We start from the raw sequence: 20,769 nt of genomic DNA, 5'->3' as shown, positions 1-20,769 counted from the left end.
ATCTCATCGGATGAACCACGATGTCAAGGATTCAATCAAGCCCGTATACAATTCCCTTTGTCTACCGGTATAGTACTTGCCCGAGATTCGATCGTCGGTATCCCGATACCTTGTTCAATCTCGTTACCGGCAAGTCTCTTTACTCGTTCCGTAACACATCATCCCGTGATCAACTCCTTGGTCACATTGTGCACATTATGATGATGTCCTACCGAGTGGGCCCAGAGATACCTCTCCGTTTACACGGAGTGACAAATCCCAGTCTCGATTCGTGCCAACCCAACAGACACTTTCGGAGATACCTGTAGTGCACCTTTATAGCCACCCAGTTACGTTATGACGTTTGGTACACCCAAAGCATTCCTACGGTATCCGGGAGTTGCAAAATCTCATGGTCTAAGGAAATGATACTTGACATTAGAAAAGCTCTTAGCAAACGAACTACACGATCTTGTGCTAGGCTTAGGATTGGGTCTTGTCCATCACATCATTCTCCTAATGATGTGATCCCGTTATCAACGACATCCAATGTCCATGGTCAGGAAACCGTAACCATCTATTGATCAATGAGCTAGTCAACTAGAGGCTTACTAGGGACATGGTGTTGTCTATGTATCCACACATGTATCTGAGTTTCCTATCAATACAATTTTAGCATGGATAATAAACGATTATCATGAACAAGGAAATATAATAATAACCAATTTATTATTGCCTCTAGGGCATATTTCTAACAGTCTCCCACTTGCACTAGTCAATAATCTAGTTCACATCGCCATGTGATTAATACCCAAGAGTTTACTAGAGTCAATAATCTAGTTCACATCACCATGTGAATGTAATGAATCCAACACCCATGGGGTTTGTTCATATCTCGCTTGTGAGAGAGTTTATTAGTCAACGGGTCTGAACCTTTCAGATCCGTGTGTGCTTTACGAATATCTATGTCATCTTGTAGATGCAGCTACCACGCGCTACTTGGAGCTATTTCAGATAACTGCTCTACTATACGAATCCGGTTTACTACTCAGAGTCATCCGGATTAGTGTCAAAGTTTGCATCGACGTAACCCTTTACGACGAACTCCTTTTCACCTCCATAATCGAGAAAATTCCTTAGTCCACTAGATACTAAGGATAAGTTCGACCGCTGTCATGTGATCCATTCCCGGATCACTATTGTACCCCTTGACTAACTCATGGCAAGGCACACTTCATGTGCGGTACACAGCATAGCATACTGTAGAGCCTACGTCTAGAGCATAGGGGACGACCTTCGTCCTTTCTCTCTCTTCTGCTGTGGTCAGGTCTTGAGTCTTACTCAATACTCACACCTTGTAACACAGCCAAGAACTCCTTCTTTGCTGATCTATTTTGAACTCCTTCAAAAACTTGTCACGGTATGTATTCATTTGAAAGTACTATTAAGCGTTTTTTGATCTATCCTTATAGATCTTGATGCTTAATGTTCAAGTAGCTTAATCCAGGTTTTCCATTAAAAAACACTTTTCAAATAACCCTGTATGCTTTCTAGAAATTCTACATCATCTCTGATCAACAATATGTCAACAACATATACTCATCAGAAATTCTATAGTGCTCCCACTCACTTCTTTGGAAATACAAGTTTCTCTTAAACTTTGTATAAACCCAAAATCTTTGATCATCTCATCAAAGCGTACATTCCATCTCCGAGATGGTTACTCCAGTCCTTAGAAGGATTGCTGGAGCTTTGCATACTTGTTAGCATCTTTCAGGATTGACAAAAACCTTCTGGTTGTATCACATACAACCTTTCCTCAAGAAAATTGTCGAGGAAACAATGTTTTGATATCCTATCTGCAAGATTTCATAAATAATGCAGTAACTGCTAATACAATTCCAACAGACTCTTAGCATCGCTACGAGTGAGAAAGTCTCATCGTAGTCAACTCCTTGAACTTGTCGGAAAACATCTTAACGACAAGCCGAGCTTTCTTAATGGTGACACTTACCATCATTGTCTGTCTTCCTTTTAAAATCCATCTGCACCCAACAGCCTTACGACCATCAAGTATTTCTTCCAAAGTCTATACTTTGCTTTTATACATGGATCCTCTCTCGGATTTCATGGCCTCGAGCCATTCGTCGGAATCCGGGCCCACCATCGCTTCTCCATAGCTCGTAGGTTCATTGTTGTCTAGCAACATGACTTCCAAGACAGGATTACGTACCACTCTGAAGTAGTACGCATCCTTATCGACCTACGAGGTTTGGTAGTGACTTGATCCGAAGTTTCATGATCACTATCATAGGCTTCCACTTCAATTGGTGTAGGTGCCACAGGAACAACTTCCTGTGCCCTGCTACACACTAGTTGAAGTTATGGTTCAATAACCTCATCAAGTCTCCACCATCCTCCCACTCAATTCTTTCGAGAGAAACTTTTTCTCGAGAAAGGACCTGTTTACTTCCAGATCTGAAACAGGAGGTATACCCAACTGTTTTGGGTATTCTATGAAGAAGCATTTATCCGCTTTGGGTTCGAGCTTATCAGCCTGAAACTTTTTCACATAAGCATCGCAGCCCCAAACTTTTAAGAAACGACAACTTAGGTTTCTCTAAACGGTGTCGTCTCAACGGAATTGCGTGGTGCCCTATTTAAAGTGAATGCGGTTGTCTCTAATGCCTAACCCATAAACGATAGTGGTAAAGAGACATCATGGTATGCACCATATCCAATAGGGTGCAGTTATGATGTTCGGACACACCATCACATTGTGGTGTTCCAGGCGTATAATTGTGAAACACTTTCCACAATGTCTTAATTGTGTGCCAAACTTGTAACTCAGATATCTCTATGATCATATCATAGACATTTTATCCTCTTGTCACGACGATCTTCAACTTCACTCTGAAATTACTTGAACCTTTCAATAATTCAGACTTGTGTTTCATCAAGTAAATATTCTCAGCATCTACTCAAATCATCTGTGAAGTAAGAACATATCGATATCCACTGCGTGCCTCAGCACTCATTGGACTGCACACATCAAATGTATTACTTCCAACAAGTTGCTCTCTTGTTCCATCTTACTGAAAACGAGGCCTTTCAGTCATCTTGCCCATGTGGTATGATTTGCATGTCTCAAGTGATTCAAAATCAAGTGAGTCCAAACGATCCATCTGCATGGAGTTTCTTCATGCATATATACCAATAGACATGGTTCGCATGTCTCAATCTTAAAAAAAAACGAGTGAGTCCAAAGATCCATCTACATGGAGCTTCTTCATGCGTTCTATACCAATATGACTCAAATGGCAGTGCCACAAGTATGTGGTACTATCATTACTATTTTATATCTTTTGGCACGAACATGTGTATCACTGCGATCGAGATTCATTTTAGGTGCTAGACCATTGAAGGTATTATTCAAATAAACAGAGTAACCATTATTCTCCTTAAATGAATAACCGTATTGCGATAAACATAATCCAATCATGTTTATGCTCAACGCAAACACCAAATAACAATTATTTAGGTTTAACACCAATCTCGATGGTAGAGGGAGCATGCGATGCTTGATCACATCAACCTTGGAAACACTTCCAACACATATCGTCATCTCACCTTTAGCTAGTCTCCGTTTATTCCGCAGCTTTTATTTCGAGTTACTAACACTTAGCAACCGAACCGGTATCTAATACCCTGGTGCTGCTAGGAGTACTAGTAAAGTACACATTCATATAATGTATATCCAATATACTTCTGTCGACCTTGCCTGCCTTCTCATCTACCAAGTATCTAGGGTAGTTCTGCTTCAGTGACCGTTCCTCTCATTACAGAAGCACTTAGTCTCGGGTTTGGGTTCAACCTTGGGATTCTTCACTAGAGCAGCAAATGATTTGCTGTTTCATGAAGTATCCCTTTTGCCCTTGCCCTTCTAGAAACTAGTGGTTTTACTAACCATCAACAATTGATGCTCCTTCTTGATTTCTACTTTTGCGGTGTCAAACATCGCGAGTTGCTCAAGGATTATCATGTCTATCCCTGATATGTTATAGTTCATCACGAAGCTCTAATAGCTTGGTGGTAGTGACTATGGAGAACCATCACTATCTCATCTGGAAGATTAACTCCTACTCGATTCAAGTGATTGTAGTACTCAGACAATCTGAGCACATGCTCCACGATTGAGCTTTTCTCCCTTAGTTTGCAGGCTTAAGAAACTTGTCAGAGGTCTCATACCTCTTGACGTGGGCATTAGTCTGAAATCCCAATTTCAGTCTTGGAACATCTCATATGTTCTGCGACGTTTCAAAACCGTCTTGTCGCCACAATTTTAAACCGATAGCATCACACACTGAACTATCACGTAGTCATCAAAACGTGTGTGTCAGATGTTTCGTAACATCTACAGACGACACTCGAGGTTCAGCACACCGAGCGGTGCATTAAGGACATAAGCCTTCTGTGCAGCATTGAGGACAATCCTCAGTTTACGGACCCAGTCCGCATAATTGCTACTATCAACTTTCAACTAAATTTTTTCTAGGAACATATCTTAAACAGTAGAACTAAAGCGTAAGCTTTGACATAATTTGCAAAGACCTTTTGACTATGTTCATGATAATTAAGTTCATCTGATTATTTAATGAACTCCCACTCAGATAGACATCCCTCTAGTCACCTAAGTGATACATGATCCGAGTCAAACTAGGCCGTGTCCGATCATCACGTGAGACGGACTAGTCATCATCGGTGAACATCTCCATGTTGATCGCATCTACTATACGACTCATGTTCGACCTTTCGATCTCTTGTGTTCCGAGGCCATGTCTGTACATGCTAGGCTCGTCAAGTCAACCTAAGTGTTTCGCATGTGTTCCGAGGCCATGTCTGTACATGCTAGGCTCGTCAACACCCGTTGTATGCGAACGTTATAATCTATCACACCCGATCATCACGTGGTGCTTCGAAACAACGAACCTTCGCAACAGTGCACAGTTAGGGGGAACACGTCTCTTGAAATTTTAGTGAGGGATCATCTTATTTATGCTACCGTCGTTCTAAGCAAATAAGATGTAAACATGACAAACATCACATGCAAATCATAAAGTAACATGATTGTTGGAAATATGCCCTAGAGGCAATAATAAATGGTTATTATTATATTTCTTTGTTCATGATAATTGTCTATTATTCATGCTATAATTGTATTGTCCGGAAATCGTAATACATGTGTGAATACATAGACCACAAAGTGTCCCTAGTAAGCCTCTAGTTGACTAGCTCGTTGATCAACAGATAGTCATGGTTTCCTGACTATGGACATTGGATGTCATTGATAACGGGATCACATCATTAGGAGAATGATGTGATGGACAAGACCCAATCCTAAGCATAGCATAAAAGATCGTGTAGTTTCGTTTGCTAGAGCTTTTCCAATGTCAAGTATCTTTTCCTTAGACCATGAGATCGTGCAACTCCCGGATACCGTAAGAGTGCTTTGGGTGTGCCAAACGTCACAACGTAACTGGGTGACTATAAAGGTGCACTACGGGTATCTCCAAAAGTGTCTGTTGGGTTGGCATGGATCGAGACTGGGATTTGTCACTCCGTATGACGGAGAGGTATCTCTGGGCCCACTCGGTAATGCATCATCATAATGAGCTCAATGTGACTAAGGCGTTAGTCACGGGATCATGCATTGCGGTACGAGTAAAGAGACTTGCCGGTAACGAGATTGAACAAGGTATTGGGATACCGACGATCGAATCTCGGGCAAGTAACATACCGATTGACAAAGGGAATTGTATACGGGATTGATTGAATCCTCGACAACGTGGTTCATCCGATGAGATCATCATGGAACATGTGGGAGCCAACATGGGTATCCAGATCCCGCTGTTGGTTATTGACCGGAGAGGCGTCTCGGTCATGTCTGCATGTCTCCCGAACCCGTAGGGTCTACACACTTAAGGTTCGGTGACGCTAGGGTTGTAGAGATATATGTATGCGGAAACCCGAAAGTTGTTCGGAGTCCCGGATGAGATCCCGGACGTCACGAGAGGTTCCGGAATGGTCCGTAGGTGAAGAATTATATATAGGAAGTCCAGTTTCGGCCACCGGGAAAGTTTCGGGGGTTATCGGTATTGTACCGGGACCACCGGAAGGGTCTCGGGGGTCCACCGGATGGGGCCACCTGTCCCGGAGGGCCCCGTGGGCTGAAAGTGGAAGGGAACCAGCCCCTAGTGGGCTGGGGCGCCCCCCTTGGGCCTCCCCCCATGCGCCTAGGGTTGGGAACCCTAGGGGGGGGGGGGGGAGTTCCCCCTTGCCTTGGGGGGCAAGGCAACCCCTTCCCCCCCTTGTGGCCGCCGCCCCCCTTGAGATCCCATCTCTTGGGGCTGGCGCACCCCCCCAGGGGCCTATATAAAGGGGGGGGAGGGAGGGCAACACAGAACAGCCTTGGGCGCCTCCCTCCTCCCCTGCAACACCTCTCTCTCTCTCGCAGAAGCTTAGCGAAGCCCTGCCGAGACCCGCTACATCCACCACCACGCCGTCGTGCTGTTGGATCTCCATCAACCTCTCCTTCCCCCTTGCTGGATCAAGAAGGAGGAGACGTCGCTGCACCGTACGTGTGTTGAACGCGGAGGTGCCGTCCGTTCGGCACTCGGTCATCGGTGATTTGGATCACGGCGAGTACGACTCCGTCATCCACGTTCATTGGAACGCTTCCGCTCGCGATCTACAAGGGTATGTAGATGCACTCCTTTCCCCTCGTTGCTAGTAGACTCCATAGATGCATCTTGGTGAGCGTAGGAAAATTTTAAAATTATGCTACGATTCCCAACAGTGGCATCATGAGCCAGGCCTATGCGTAGTTACTATGCACGAGTAGAACACAAAGCAGTTGTGGGCGTTGAGTTTGCCAATTCTTCTTGCCGCTACTAGTCGTTTCTTGTTTCGGCGGCATTGTAGGATGAAGCGGCCCGGACCGACCTTACACGTACGCTTACGTGAGACAGGTTCCACCGACTGACATGCACTAGTTGCATAAGGTGGCTAGCGGGTGTCTGTCTCTCCTACTTTAGTCGGAACAGATTCGATGAAAAGGGTCCTTATGAAGGGTAAATAGAAATTGGCAAATCACGTTGTGGTCATACGTAGGTAAGAAACGTTCTTGCTAGAAACCTACAAACCACGTAAAAACTTGCAACAACAATTAGAGGACGTCTAACTTGTTTTTGCAGCAAGTACTATGTGATGTGATATGGCCAGAAGATGTGATGAATGATATATGTGATGTATGAGATTGATCATATTCTTGTAATAGGAATCACGACTTGCATGTCGATGAGTATGACAACCGGCAGGAGCCATAGGAGTTGTCTTTATTATTTTGTATGACCTGCGTGTCATTAAATAAACGCCATGTAAATTACTTTACTTTATTGCTAAACGCGTTAGCCATAGAAGTAGAAGTAATCGTTGGCGTGACGACTTCATGAAGACACAATGATGGAGATCATGATGATGGAGATCATGGTGTCATGCCGGTGACGAAGATGATCATGGTGCCCCGAAGATGGAGATCAAAGGAGCATGATGATATTGGCCATATCATGTCACTATTTGATTGCATGTGATGTTTATCATGTTTTTGCATCTTATTTGCTTAGAACGACGGTAGTAAGTAAGATGATCCCTTATAATAATTTCAAGAAAGTGTTCACCCTAACTGTGCACCGTTGCGAAGGTTCGTTGTTTCGAAGCACCACGTGATGATCGGGTGTGATAGATTCTAACGTTCGAATACAACGGGTGTTGACGAGCCTAGCATGTACAGACATGGCCTCGGAACACACGCAATACACTTAGGTTAAATTGACGAGCCTAGCATGTACAGACATGGCCTCGGAACACGGAGGACCGAAAGGTCGAGCATGAGTCGTATAGAAGATACGATCAACATGTAGATGTTCACCGATCTTGACTAGTCCGTCTCACGTGATGATCGGACACGGCCTAGTTGAATTCGGATCATGTTTCACTTAGATGACTAGAGGGATGTCTATCTGAGTGGGAGTTCATTAAATAATTTGATTATATGAACTTAATTATCATGAACTTAGTCAAAAATCTTTACACTATGTATTGTAGATCAAATGGCCCATGTTGTCCTAAATTTCAACGCGTTCCTAGAGAAAACCAAGCTGAAAGATGATGGCAGCAACTATATGGACTGGGTCCGGAACCTGAGGATCATCCTCATAGCAGCCAAGAAAGATTATGTCCTAGAGCACCGCTAGGTGAAGCACCAATCCCTGAGAACCAAGACGTTATGAACGCTTGGCAGCAGCGTGCTGATGATTACTCCCTCGTTCAGTGCGGCATGCTTTATAGCTTAGAACCGGGTCTCCAAAAGCGTTTTGAGAAACATGGAGCATATGAGATGTTCGAGGAGCTGAAACTGGTTTTTCAAGCTCATGCCCGGGTCGAGAGATATGATGTCTCCGATAAGTTCTTCAGCTGTAAAATGGAGGAGAACAGTTCTGTTAGTGAGCACATACTCAGAATGTCTGGGTTGCACAACCGCTTGTCTCAGCTGGGAGTTAATCTCCCGGATGACGCGGTCATTGACAGAATCCTCCAGTCGCTTCCACCAAGCTACAAGAGCTTTGTGATGAACTACAATATGCAGGGGATGGAAAAGACCATTCCCGAGGTATATTCAATGCTGAAATCAGCTGAGGTAGAGATCAGAAAAGAACATCAAGTGTTGATGGTGAATAAAACCACTAAGTTCAAGAAGGGCAAGGGTAAGAAGAACTTCAAGAAGGACGGCAAGGGAGTTGCCGCGCCCAGTAAGCCAGTTACCGGGAAGAAGTCAAAGAATGGACCCAAGCCCGAGACTGAGTGCTTTTATTGCAAGGGAAGTGGTCACTGGAAGCGGAACTGCCCCAAATACTTAGCGGACAAGAAGAAGGCCGGCAACACCCAAGGTATATGTGATATACTAGTAATTGATGTGTACCTTACCAGTACTCGTAGTAGCTCCTGGGTATTTGATACCGGTGTGGTTGCTCATATCTGTAACTCAAAACAGGAACTACGGAATAAACGGAGACTGGCGAAGGACGAGGTGACGATGCGCGTCGGGAATGGTTCCAAGGTCGATGTGATCGCCGTCGGCACGCTACCTCTGCATCTCCCTATGGGATTAGTTTTAAACCTCAATAATTGTTATTTAGTGCCAGCTTTGAGCATGAACATTGTATCTGGATCTCGTTTAATTCGAGATGGCTACTCATTTAAATCCGAGAATAATGGTTGTTCTATTTATTTGAGAGATATGTTTTATGGTCATGCCCCGCTGGTCAATGGTTTATTTTTGATGAATCTCGAACGTGATGTTACACATGTTCATAGTGTGAATACCAAAAGATGTAAAGTTGATAACGATAGTCCCACATACTTGTGGCACTGCCGCCTTGGTCACATTGGTGTCAAGCGCATGAAGAAGCTCCATGCAGATGGACTTTTGGAGTCTCTTGATTACGAATCATTTGACACGTGCGAACCATGCCTCGTGGGTAAGATGACCAAGACTCCGTTCTCCAGAACAATGGAGCGAGCAACCAACTTATTGGAAATCATACATACCGATGTGTGTGGTCCAATGAGTGTTGAGGCTCGCGGAGGATATCGTTATGTTCTCACTCTCACTGATGATTTAAGTAGATATGGGTATGTCTACCTAATGAAACACAAGTCTGAAACCTTTGAAAAGTTCAAGGAATTTCAGAGTGAAGTCGAGAATCAACGTGACAGAAAAATAAAATTCTTACGATCAGATCGTGGTGGAGAATATTTAAGTCACGAATTTGGTACACACTTAAGGAAATGTGGAATAGTTTCACAACTCACGCCGCCTGGAACACCTCAGAGAAATGGTGTGTCCGAACGTCGTAATCGCACTCTATTGGATATGGTGCGATCTATGATGTCTCTTACCGATTTACCGCTCTCATTTTGGGGTTATGCTTTAGAGACTGCCGCATTCACTTTAAATAGGGCTCCGTCGAAATCCGTTGAGACACTGTATGAATTATGGATTGGGAAGAAACCTAAGCTGTCGTTTCTAAAAGTTTGGGGATGCGATGCTTATGTCAAGAAACTTCAACCTGAAAAGCTCGAACCCAAATCGGAAAAATGCGTCTTCATAGGATACCCTAAGGAAACTATTGGGTATACCTTCTACCTCAGATCCGAAGGCAAGATCTTCGTTGCCAAGAACGGGTCCTTTCTGGAGAAGGAGTTTCTCTCGAAAGAATTGAGTGGGAGGAAAGTGGAACTTGATGAGGTGATAGTCACCCCTTCCGAACCGGAAAGTAGCGCAGCGCGGGAAAGTGTTCCTATGGTGCCTACACCGACTGGGGAGGAAGTTAATGATGATGATCATGAAGCTTCGGATCAAGTTACTGAACTTCGTAGGTCCACAAGGACACGTTCCGCACCAGAGTGGTACGGCAACCCTGTCCTGGAAATCATGTTGTTAGACAACGGTGAACCTTCGAACTATGAAGAAGCGATGGCGGGCCCGGATTCCAACAAATGGCTAGAAGCCATGAAATCCGAGATAGAATCCATGTATGAAAACAAAGTATGGACTTTGACTGACTTGCCCGATGAGCGGCGAGCCATAGAAAACAAATGGATCTTTAAGAAGAAGACGGACACAGATGGTAATGTGACCATCTACAAAGCTCGACTTGTCGCTAAGGGTTATCGACAAGTTCAAGGGGTTGACTACGATGAGACTTTCTCACTCGTAGCGAAGCTGAAGTCCGTCCGAATCATGTTAGCAATTGCCGCATACTATGATTATGAGATATGGCAGATGGACGTCAAAACGGCATTCCTTAACGGCTTCCTTAAGGAAGAGTTTTATATGATGCAGCCGGAAGGTTTTGTCGATCCTAAGAATGCTAACAAAGTATGCAAGCTCCAACGCTCAATTTATGGGCTGGTGCAAGCATCTCGGAGTTGGAACATTCGCTTTGATGAGATGATCAAAGCGTTTGGGTTTACACAGACTTATGGAGAAGCCTGTGTTTACAAGAAAGTGAGTGGGAGCTCTGTAGCATTTCTCATATTATATGTGGATGACATACTATTGATGGGAAATGATATAGAATTCTTGGAAAGTATAAAGGCCTATTTGAATAAGTGTTTTTTAATGAAGGACCTTGGAGAAGCTGCTTATATATTAGGCATCAAGATCTATAGGGATAGATCAAGACGCCTCATTGGTCTTTCACAGAGTACATACCTTGACAAGATATTGAAGAAGTTCAATATGGATCAGTCCAAGAAGGGGTTCTTGCCTGTATTGCAAGGTGTGCAATTGAGCACGGCTCAATGCCCGACCACGGCACAAGATATAGAAGAGATGAGTGTCATCCCCTATGCCTCGGCCATAGGGTCTATTATGTATGCCATGCTGTGTACCAGACCTGATGTAAACCTTGCCGTAAGTTTGGTAGGAAGGTACCAAAGTAATCCCGGCAAGGAACACTGGACAGCGGTCAAGAATATCCTGAAGTACCTGAAGAGGACTAAGGATATGTTTCTCGTTTATGGAGGTGACGAAGAGCTCGTCGTAAAGGGTTACGTCGACGCTAGCTTCGACACAGATCTGGATGACTCGAAGTCACAGACCGGATACGTGTATATATTGAATAGAGGAGCAGTAAGCTGGTGCAGTTGCAAGCAAAGCGTCGTGGCGGGATCTACATGTGAAGCGAAGTACATGGCAGCCTCGGAGGCAGCACAGGAAGCAGTCTGGATAAAGGAGTTCATTACCGACCTAGGGGTGATTCCCAATGCGTCGGGCCCGATGACTCTCTTCTGTGACAACACTGGAGCTATTGCCCTTGCGAAGGAGTCCAGGTTTCACAGGAAGACCAGGCATATCAAGCGTCGCTTCAACTCCATTCGTGAAAGTGTTCAAAATGGAGACATAGATATTTGTAAAGTACACACAGACCTGAATGTAGCAGATCCGTTGACTAAACCTCTCCCTAGGGCAAAACATGATCAACACCAGGACACAATGGGTGTTCGATTCATCACAATGTAACTAGATTATTGACTCTAGTGCAAGTGGGAGACTGTTGGAAATATGCCCTAGAGGCAATAATAAATGGTTATTATTATATTTCTTTGTTCATGATAATTGTCTATTATTCATGCTATAATTGTATTGTCCGGAAATCGTAATACATGTGTGAATACATAGACCACAAAGTGTCCCTAGTAAGCCTCTAGTTGACTAGCTCGTTGATCAACAGATAGTCATGGTTTCCTGACTATGGACATTGGATGTCATTGATAACGGGATCACATCATTAGGAGAATGATGTGATGGACAAGACCCAATCCTAAGCATAGCATAAAAGATCGTGTAGTTTCGTTTGCTAGAGCTTTTCCAATGTCAAGTATCTTTTCCTTAGACCATGAGATCGTGCAACTCCCGGATACCGTAAGAGTGCTTTGGGTGTGCCAAACGTCACAACGTAACTGGGTGACTATAAAGGTGCACTACGGGTATCTCCGAAAGTGTCTGTTGGGTTGCCACGGATCGAGACTGGGATTTGTCACTCCGTATGACGGAGAGGTATCTCTGGGCCCACTCGGTAATGCATCATCATAATGAGCTCAATGTGACTAAGGCGTTAGTCACGGGATCATGCATTGCGGTACGAGTAAAGAGACTTGCCGGTAACGAGATTGAACAAGGTATTGGGATACCGACGATCGAATCTCGGGCAAGTAACATACCGATTGACAAAGGGAATTGTATACGGGATTGATTGAATCCTCGACACCGTGGTTCATCCGATGAGATCATCATAGAACATGTGGGAGCCAACATGGGTATCCAGATCCCGCTGTTGGTTATTGACCGGAGAGGCGTCTCGGTCATGTCTGCATGTCTCCCGAACCCGTAGGGTCTACACACTTAAGGTTCGGTGACGCTAGGGTTGTAGAGATATATGTATGCGGAAACCGGAAAGTTGTTCGGAGTCCCGGATGAGATCCCGGACGTCACGAGAGGTTCCGGAATGGTCCGGAGGTGAAGAATTATATATAGGAAGTCCAGTTTCTGCCACCGGGAAAGTTTCGGGGGTTATCGGTATTGTACCGGGACCACCGGAAGGGTCTCGGGGGTCCACCGGGTGGGGCCACCTGTCCCGGAGGGCCCTGTGGGCTGAAAGTGGAAGGTAACCAGCCCCTAGTGGGCTGGGGCGCCCCCCTTGGGCCTCCCCCCATGCGCCTAGGGTTGGGAACCCTAGGGGGGTGAGTTCCCCCTTGCCTTGGGGGGCAAGGCAACCCCTCCCCCCCCCTTGTGGCCGCCGCCCCCTTGAGATCCCATCTCTTGGGGCTGGCGCACCCCCCAGGGGCCTATATAAAGGGGGGGGGAGGGAGGGCAACATAGAACAGCCTTGGGCGCCTCCCTCCTCCCCTGCAACACCTCTCTCTCTCTCTCTCGCAGAAGCTTAGCGAAGCCCTGCCGAGACCCGCTACATCCACCACCACGCCGTCGTGCTGTTGGATCTCCATCAACCTCTCCTTCCCCCTTGTTGGATCAAGAAGGAGGAGACATCGCTGCACCGTACGTGTGTTGAACGCGGAGGTGCCGTCCGTTCGGCACTCGGTCATCGGTGATTTGGATCACGGCGAGTACGACTCCGTCATCCACGTTCATTGGAACGCTTCCGCTCGCGATTTACATGGGTATGTAGATGCACTCCTTTCCCCTCGTTGCTAGTAGACTCCATAGATGCATCTTGGTGAGCGTAGGAAAATTTTAAAATTATGCTACGATTCCCAACAATGATATGGCAAATATCATCTTGCGCCTTTTGATCTCCATCTTCGAGGCGCGGCATGATCACCTTCGTCACCGGCATGACACCATGATCTCCATCATCATGATCTCCATCATCGTGTCATCATGAAGTTGTCTCGCCAACTATTACTTCTACTACTATGGTTAACGGTTAGCAATAAAGTAAAGTAATTACATGGCGTTTTTCATTGACCCGCAGGTCATACAATAAATTAAGACAACTCCTATGGCTCCTGCCGGTTGTCATACTCATCGACATGCAAGTCGTGATTCCTATTACAAGAACATGATCAATCTCATACATCACATATATCATTCATCACATCCTTTTGGCCATATCACATCACATAGCATACCCTGCAAAAACAAGTTAGACGTCCTCTAATTGTTGTTGCATGTTTTACGTGGCTGCTATGGGTTTCTAGCAAGAACGTTTCTTACCTACGCAAAAACCACAACGTGATATGCCAATTTCTATTTACCCTTCATAAGGACCCTTTTCATCGAATCCGATCCGACTAAAGTGGGAGAGACAGACACCCGCTAGCCACCTTATGCAACTAGTGCATGTCAGTCGGTGGAACCTGTCTCACGTAAGTGTACGTGTAAGGTCGGTCCGGGCCGCTTCATCCCACGATGCCGCCGAATCAAGATAAGACTAGTAACGGCAAGTAAATTGACAAAATCGACGCCCACAACTACTTTGTGTTCTACTCGTGCATAGAAACTACGCATAGACCTAGCTCATGATGCCACTATTGGGGAACGTAGCAGAAATTCAAAATTTTCTACGCATCACCAAGATCAATCTATGGATTAACTAGCAACGAGAGAGAGGGGAGTGCATCTTCATACCCTTGAAGATCGCGATGCGGAAGCGTTGCAAGAACGCGGATGAAGGATTCGTACTCGTAGCGATTCAGATCGCGGTTGATTCCGATCTAAGCGCCGAACCACGGCGCCTCCGCGTTCAACACACGTGCAGCCCGGTGACGTCTCCCATGCCTTGATCCAGCAAGGAGAGAGGGAGAGGTTGGGAAGACTCCGTCCAGCAGCAGCACAACGGCGTGGTGGTGGTGGAGGAGCGTGGCACTCCAGCAGGGCTTCGCCAAGCACCGCAAGAGACGAGGAGGGAGAGGGGTAGGGCTGCGCCATGAGGGAGATGTTCTCGTGTCTATGGCAGCCCCAAACCCCCACTATATATAGGGGAAAGGGAGGGGCTGCGCCCCCACCTAGGTTTCCACCTCTAGGGGTGGCGGCCAGCCCTAGATGGGACTTGGAGGGGAGGCCAAGGGGGGAGAGAGGGGGGCGCACCACTAGGTGGGCCTTAGGCCCATCTGAGCCTAGGGTTTCCCCTTTTCCCTTCTCTCTTCGCCTTGGGCCCTGGTGGGGGGTGGGGGGGGGGGCGCACCAGCTCACCTGGGGCTGGTCCCCTCCCACACTTGGCCCACGCAGCCCTCTGGGGCCGGTGGCCCCACCCGGTGGACCCCCGGGACCCTCCCGGTGGTCCCGGTACGTTACCGATAGCACCCGAAACTTTTCCGGTGACCAAAACAGGACTTCCCATATATAAATCTTTACCTCCGGACCATTCCGGAACTCCTCGTGACGTCTGGGATCTCATCCGGGACTCCGAACAACATTCGGTAACCACGTATATCTATTCCCTATAACCCTAGCGTCATCGAACCTTAAGTGTGTAGACCCTACGGGCTCGGGAACCATGCAGACATGACCGAGACGTTCTCCGGTCAATAACCAACAGCGGGATCTGGATACCCATGTTTGCTCCCACATGTTCCACGATGATCTCATCGGATGAACCACGATGTCAAGGATTCAATCAATCCCGTATACAATTCCCTTTGTCTACCGGTATAGTACTTGCCCGAGATTCGATCGTCGGTATCCCGATACCTTGTTCAATCTCGTTACCGGCAAGTCTCTTTACTCGTTCCGTAACACATCATCCCGTGACCAACTCCTTGGTCACATTGTGCACATTATGATGATGTCCTATCGAGTGGGCCCAGAGATACCTCTCCGTTTACACGGAGTGACAAATCCCAGTCTCGATTCGTGCCAACCCAACAGACACTTTCGGAGATACCTGTAGTGCACCTTTATAGCCACCCAGTTACATTGTGACGTTTGGTACACCCAAAGCATTCCTACGGTATCCGGGAGTTGCACAATCTCATGGTCTAAGGAAATGATACTTGACATTAGAAAAGCTCTTAGCAAACGAACTACACAATCTTGTGCTAGGCTTAGGATTGGGTCTTGTCCATCACATCATTCTCCTAATGATGTGATCCCGTTATCAACGACATCCAATGTCCATGGTCAGGAAACCGTAACCATCTATTGATCAACGAGCTAGTCAACTAGAGGCTTACTAGGGACATGGTGTTGTCTATGTATCCACACATGTATCTGAGTTTCCTATCAATACAATTTTAGCATGGATAATAAACTATTATCATAAACAAGAAAATATAATAATAACCAATTTATTATTGCCTCTAGGGCATATTTCTAACAAGTACTTCTCGAGTGAGTTTGATTCCTTTTGTGCGGAACACGGCATTATTCATGAGAGGACGCCTCCCTATTCACCCCAGTCAAACGGGGTTGCCGAGCGGAAAAACCGTACTCTAACTGATTTGGTTAACGCCATGTTAGATACATCGGGTTTATCCAAGGCATGGTGGGGGGAGGCTATATTGACGACATGTCATGTCCTGAATAAAGTTCCGACAAAGGATAATGAGATCACTCCCTATGAGAAATGGGCAAAGAGAAGGACAACAGTCTCGTACTTGCGCACTTGGGGCTATTTGGCGAAAGTCAATGTGCCGATCCCCAAAAATCGTAAACTTGGACCCAAGACTGTGGACTGCGTTAATTTGGGCTACGCTAAGAACAGCGTTGGCTATAGATTTCTAGTAGTGAAATCTGAGGTACCTGACCAGAAGGTCGGTACGATTATGGAGTCTAAGGATGCTACATTCTTCGAGGATATTTTTCCTATGAGAGATATGCAAAGCACTTCTAGACAGGAATCTGAGGAGACTCCTGAGCCTGCCATTCCTATGGATTATTATGAACAAACACATGATGAAAATCCCGAGGAGGATGACGAGGAAACCCTTGGTAGGGGCAAGAGACAAAGGACTGCAAAGACCTTTGGTGATGATTTCTTCGTGTACCTCGTGGATGATACTCCCACTTCTATTTTAGAAGCGTATGCCTCTCCAGAAGCTGATTACTGGAAGGATGCGGTCCGTAGCGAGATGGAGTCCATCATGGCTAACGGGACATGGGAGATCACTGACCGTCCCTACGGTTGCAAACCATTAGGATGTAAGTGGGTGTTCAAGAAGAAGCTTAGGCCAGATGGTACGATTGAAAAGTACAAGGCTAGGCTTGTGGCCAAGGGCTATGACCAGAAAGAAGAGGAAGATTTCTTCGATACTTATTCACCTATGGCTAGACTGACCACCATTCGAGTATTACTCTCGTTGGCGGCCTCGCATGGTCTTCTTGTCCATCAAATGGATGTTAAGACGGCTTTTCTGAATGGAGAGCTAAACGAGGAAATCTACATGCAACAGCCAGATGGCTTTGTGATAGATGGTCAGGAAAGAAAGGTGTGTAGGTTGCTGAAATCTTTATATGGCCTGAAGCAAGCACCTAAGCAATGTCATGATAAGTTTAATACAACTCTGACATCTGTTGGTTTTGTTGTTAATGAGGGTGACAAATGTGTATACTATCGCCATGGTGGGCGCGAAGGAGTTATACTGTGCTTGTATGTTGATGACATACTGATATTTGGTACAAACCTCAAAGTCATTGAGGAGGTCAAATCGTTTCTATCTCAGAACTTTGAGATGAAAGACCTTGGTGTGGCTGATGTTATCTTGAACATGAAGCTACTGAGAGATACTGAGGGTGTGATTACACTTCTGCAATCCCACTATGTTGAGAAGGTATTGAGTCGTTTTGGATATTCGGACTGTGCACCATCTCAAACACCATATGATCCTAGCGTGGTGATTCGAAAGTCCAAAGGCACGGCTAAAGATCAATTGAGATACTCTCAAATCATTGGTTCACTGATGTACCTAGCAAGCGCAACGAGGCCTGACATCGCGTTTGCTGTGAGAAAATTAAGCCGGTTTGTTTCCAAACCGGGTGATGTACATTGGCATGCTGTTGAAGAGTTATGCGCTATCTGAAAGGTACTATGAACTATGGACTTCACTATACCGGAGACCCGTCGGTACTTGAAGGGTATAGTGATACGAATTGGATCTCTGATGCTGATGAGATGAAGGCCACAATTGGGTATATGTTTACTCTTGGAGGTGGCGCTGTTTCCTGGAAGTCTTGCGAGCAAACGATCTTAACGAGATCGACAATGGAAGCAGAATTAACAGCATTAGACACATCTGGTGTTGAAGCAGGATGGCTTCGAGATCTTTTGATGGACTTGCCATTGGTTGATAAACCGGTTCCGGCTATCCTTATGAACTGTGACAATCAGACTGTCATCACCAAGGTGAAGATTTCAAAGGAGAACATGAAGTCCAACAAACACATAAGAATGAGATTAAAAGCTGTCAGAAAATTAATAAAACTCCGGAGTGATAGCGTTGGACTATGTCCATACGGCTAAGAATCTGGCAGATCCCTTTACGAAAGGGCTATCACGTGTTGTGATAGATAATGCATTGAGGGAGATGGGTATGAGACCCACATTAGTTGCCATGGTGGTAACCCTACCTATGTGATCGGAGATCCCGTGAAGTAGGACCTGGGAAAACAAGCCAGTGGTGAACTGAGGAGAGTAACTATACTAACCCACTCCGTTGGAGATGCAATACTCTCGATACTGTATGGTAGGATGACTACTGTCTTAATGTGTTCCAAAGCTTATGAAAGCAAGATGCTATCCTACAGAGCGATCTTTGGAGGAACACACCTATATGAGCCCGACTGCTGGTCACAGTCTATGAGATTGGGGTGATCTCTAGTAAGCTCATGAATAGGCCAGGAGTGTGACTTATATGCTCCACCTGAGGGGTCAGCCTTCGGCAGCCTAGTACTAGTAAGACATGTGGTGAAACTTATTTACGCCAAACTGACAATTCAAGGCATAGTCCATTGTTCAGTTGTGAAGGAGTGTAGCTACTTGCTCTAGGTGAAGTTCAACCTTAACAGGTCTTCACTAAAACACTGGTATATCGAAACAGTAATTGGAACAGAGGACACAGTGGGCCCTCGAGATCTGGTGGGGGATTGCTGAAATTTGAGATGGGCTCTAGGCCCATATAGCAATTTCTGAAAAATCTCTAAGGGCCCATGTGCATTATATGACACTAGGTGTAGTGGGAAGTTTAGTCCCACCCCGGAAGTGGAAGAGGAGTTGGACCTCCTTATAAGGGTTTCTCTTCTACATTCTATTGGAGCTTAAGAAGAGAAGAGGCCCTCGCGCACTCCTCCTCCGCCGCCCGCCACACCTCGTCACGACGCGCCGCGCCGCGGGTTGCGGGATTGAGCCGAGCCGAGCTCACACCTACGCGCTTATTTTTCCAGTCACTAACGGAGAGTTCTCTGACAGCTGGGCCACGATCTGAGACGTCGGATCGTGGGCTATCACGGACTCGGACGTGGGTCGAGCCCACGTCTCTCCACGCGGCCATCTGCTCCACGCGCACGCCCACCATCGTTCCCTTGCTGCTGCTGCCGCCGGTGACTCCAACTCGTCCGCCGCATACACGGTCGACGGGAGAGCAGGTCTCCGAAACCACGACCTTCTGGTAACTGTACGGGGTGAGGGGCGAGTAGGTTTTTGGGCAGCGACTATGCGACTGATCGCTTCCGATCCGCTACTTTCTCTACGTCCGCGTCGCCCTCATCATCATCGTGTCCACCGACGCCGAACGTGCCGCCGCCGAGAAAGCTGAAGCCGACAAGAAGGCCGCCGAGGATGCTGCTGCCGCCACCACCGCCGCGGCGTCTGCATGGCCTACTGGAGGGTATAACGCGTTTATCCCGCTCCTGATTATTTTCGTATTAGCAGTACTAGCAGTATGTGTAGATTTGTCTACTGTTTGCTTAGTACGTGCATGTTTAGATCAGAGTCAGTACGTCATCAATTTAGTCAATGTTATGCTAGTGATTTATCTATGGATTAAATTAGTCGAAAAATTGCCTATTTACTCAGCAATCCAAAAACCTATTATGCGTAGGAATTTTTCGGCAAGTGGCTTTGCCGCTGCACTGAAACCAGATAAGTTTACCGGTACATACTTTAAGCGTTGGCAGACTAAGACCACGTTATGGCTCACGGCTATGAACGTGTTCTGGGTCACCGGTGTCTCCACGGGAACGATTGCTCCTGAACAGGAGAAGGCGTTCAAGGAGGCTAACGTTGTGTTTCTCGGAGCAGTTCTTAGCGTGATCGGAGATAAACTGGTCGATGCATATTTACATGTGCATGTCGCCAAGGACATGTGGGAGGCGCTCGAATCTAAATTCGGGGCCGCCGATGCAGGGAGCGAGATGTATATTATAGAGCAGTTCCACGATTACAAGATGGTTGAAAACCGTCCTGTATTGGAGGAGCTCATGAGATAATATGCATTGTTAAGGAGCTTGAACTTCTTAAGTGCGAGTTACCGGGCAAGTTTGTCGCGGGCTGCATAATCGTTAAGCTCCCTAATTCCTAGAGGAACTTTGCCACCACTCTGAAACATCAGAGGCGTGAATTCTCTGTGGAGGATGTCACTGGCCATCTGAGTGTTGAGCAGAATTCAAGGGCAAAGGACTCACACGGAAAAGGGGCCGAAGGGACTTCTGTC

At 46.2% G+C, this 20,769-nt stretch overlaps 1 pseudogene; it reads left to right on the top strand.

Moving 5' to 3' along the window:
- LOC141027487 (uncharacterized) overlaps nucleotides 1-20,545 on the top strand; it is a 28,053-nt pseudogene extending 7,508 nt beyond the window's left edge.
- The last annotated feature ends 224 nt before the right edge of the window (nucleotides 20,546-20,769 follow it).

This window comes from Aegilops tauschii, chromosome 7 (genome assembly GCF_002575655.3).
Source record: "Aegilops tauschii subsp. strangulata cultivar AL8/78 chromosome 7, Aet v6.0, whole genome shotgun sequence".
Taxonomy (NCBI): Eukaryota; Viridiplantae; Streptophyta; class Magnoliopsida; order Poales; family Poaceae; genus Aegilops; species Aegilops tauschii.
The sequence above is the reverse complement of the archived record's forward strand: the minus strand, read 5'-3'. Positions and strand labels throughout refer to the sequence as shown.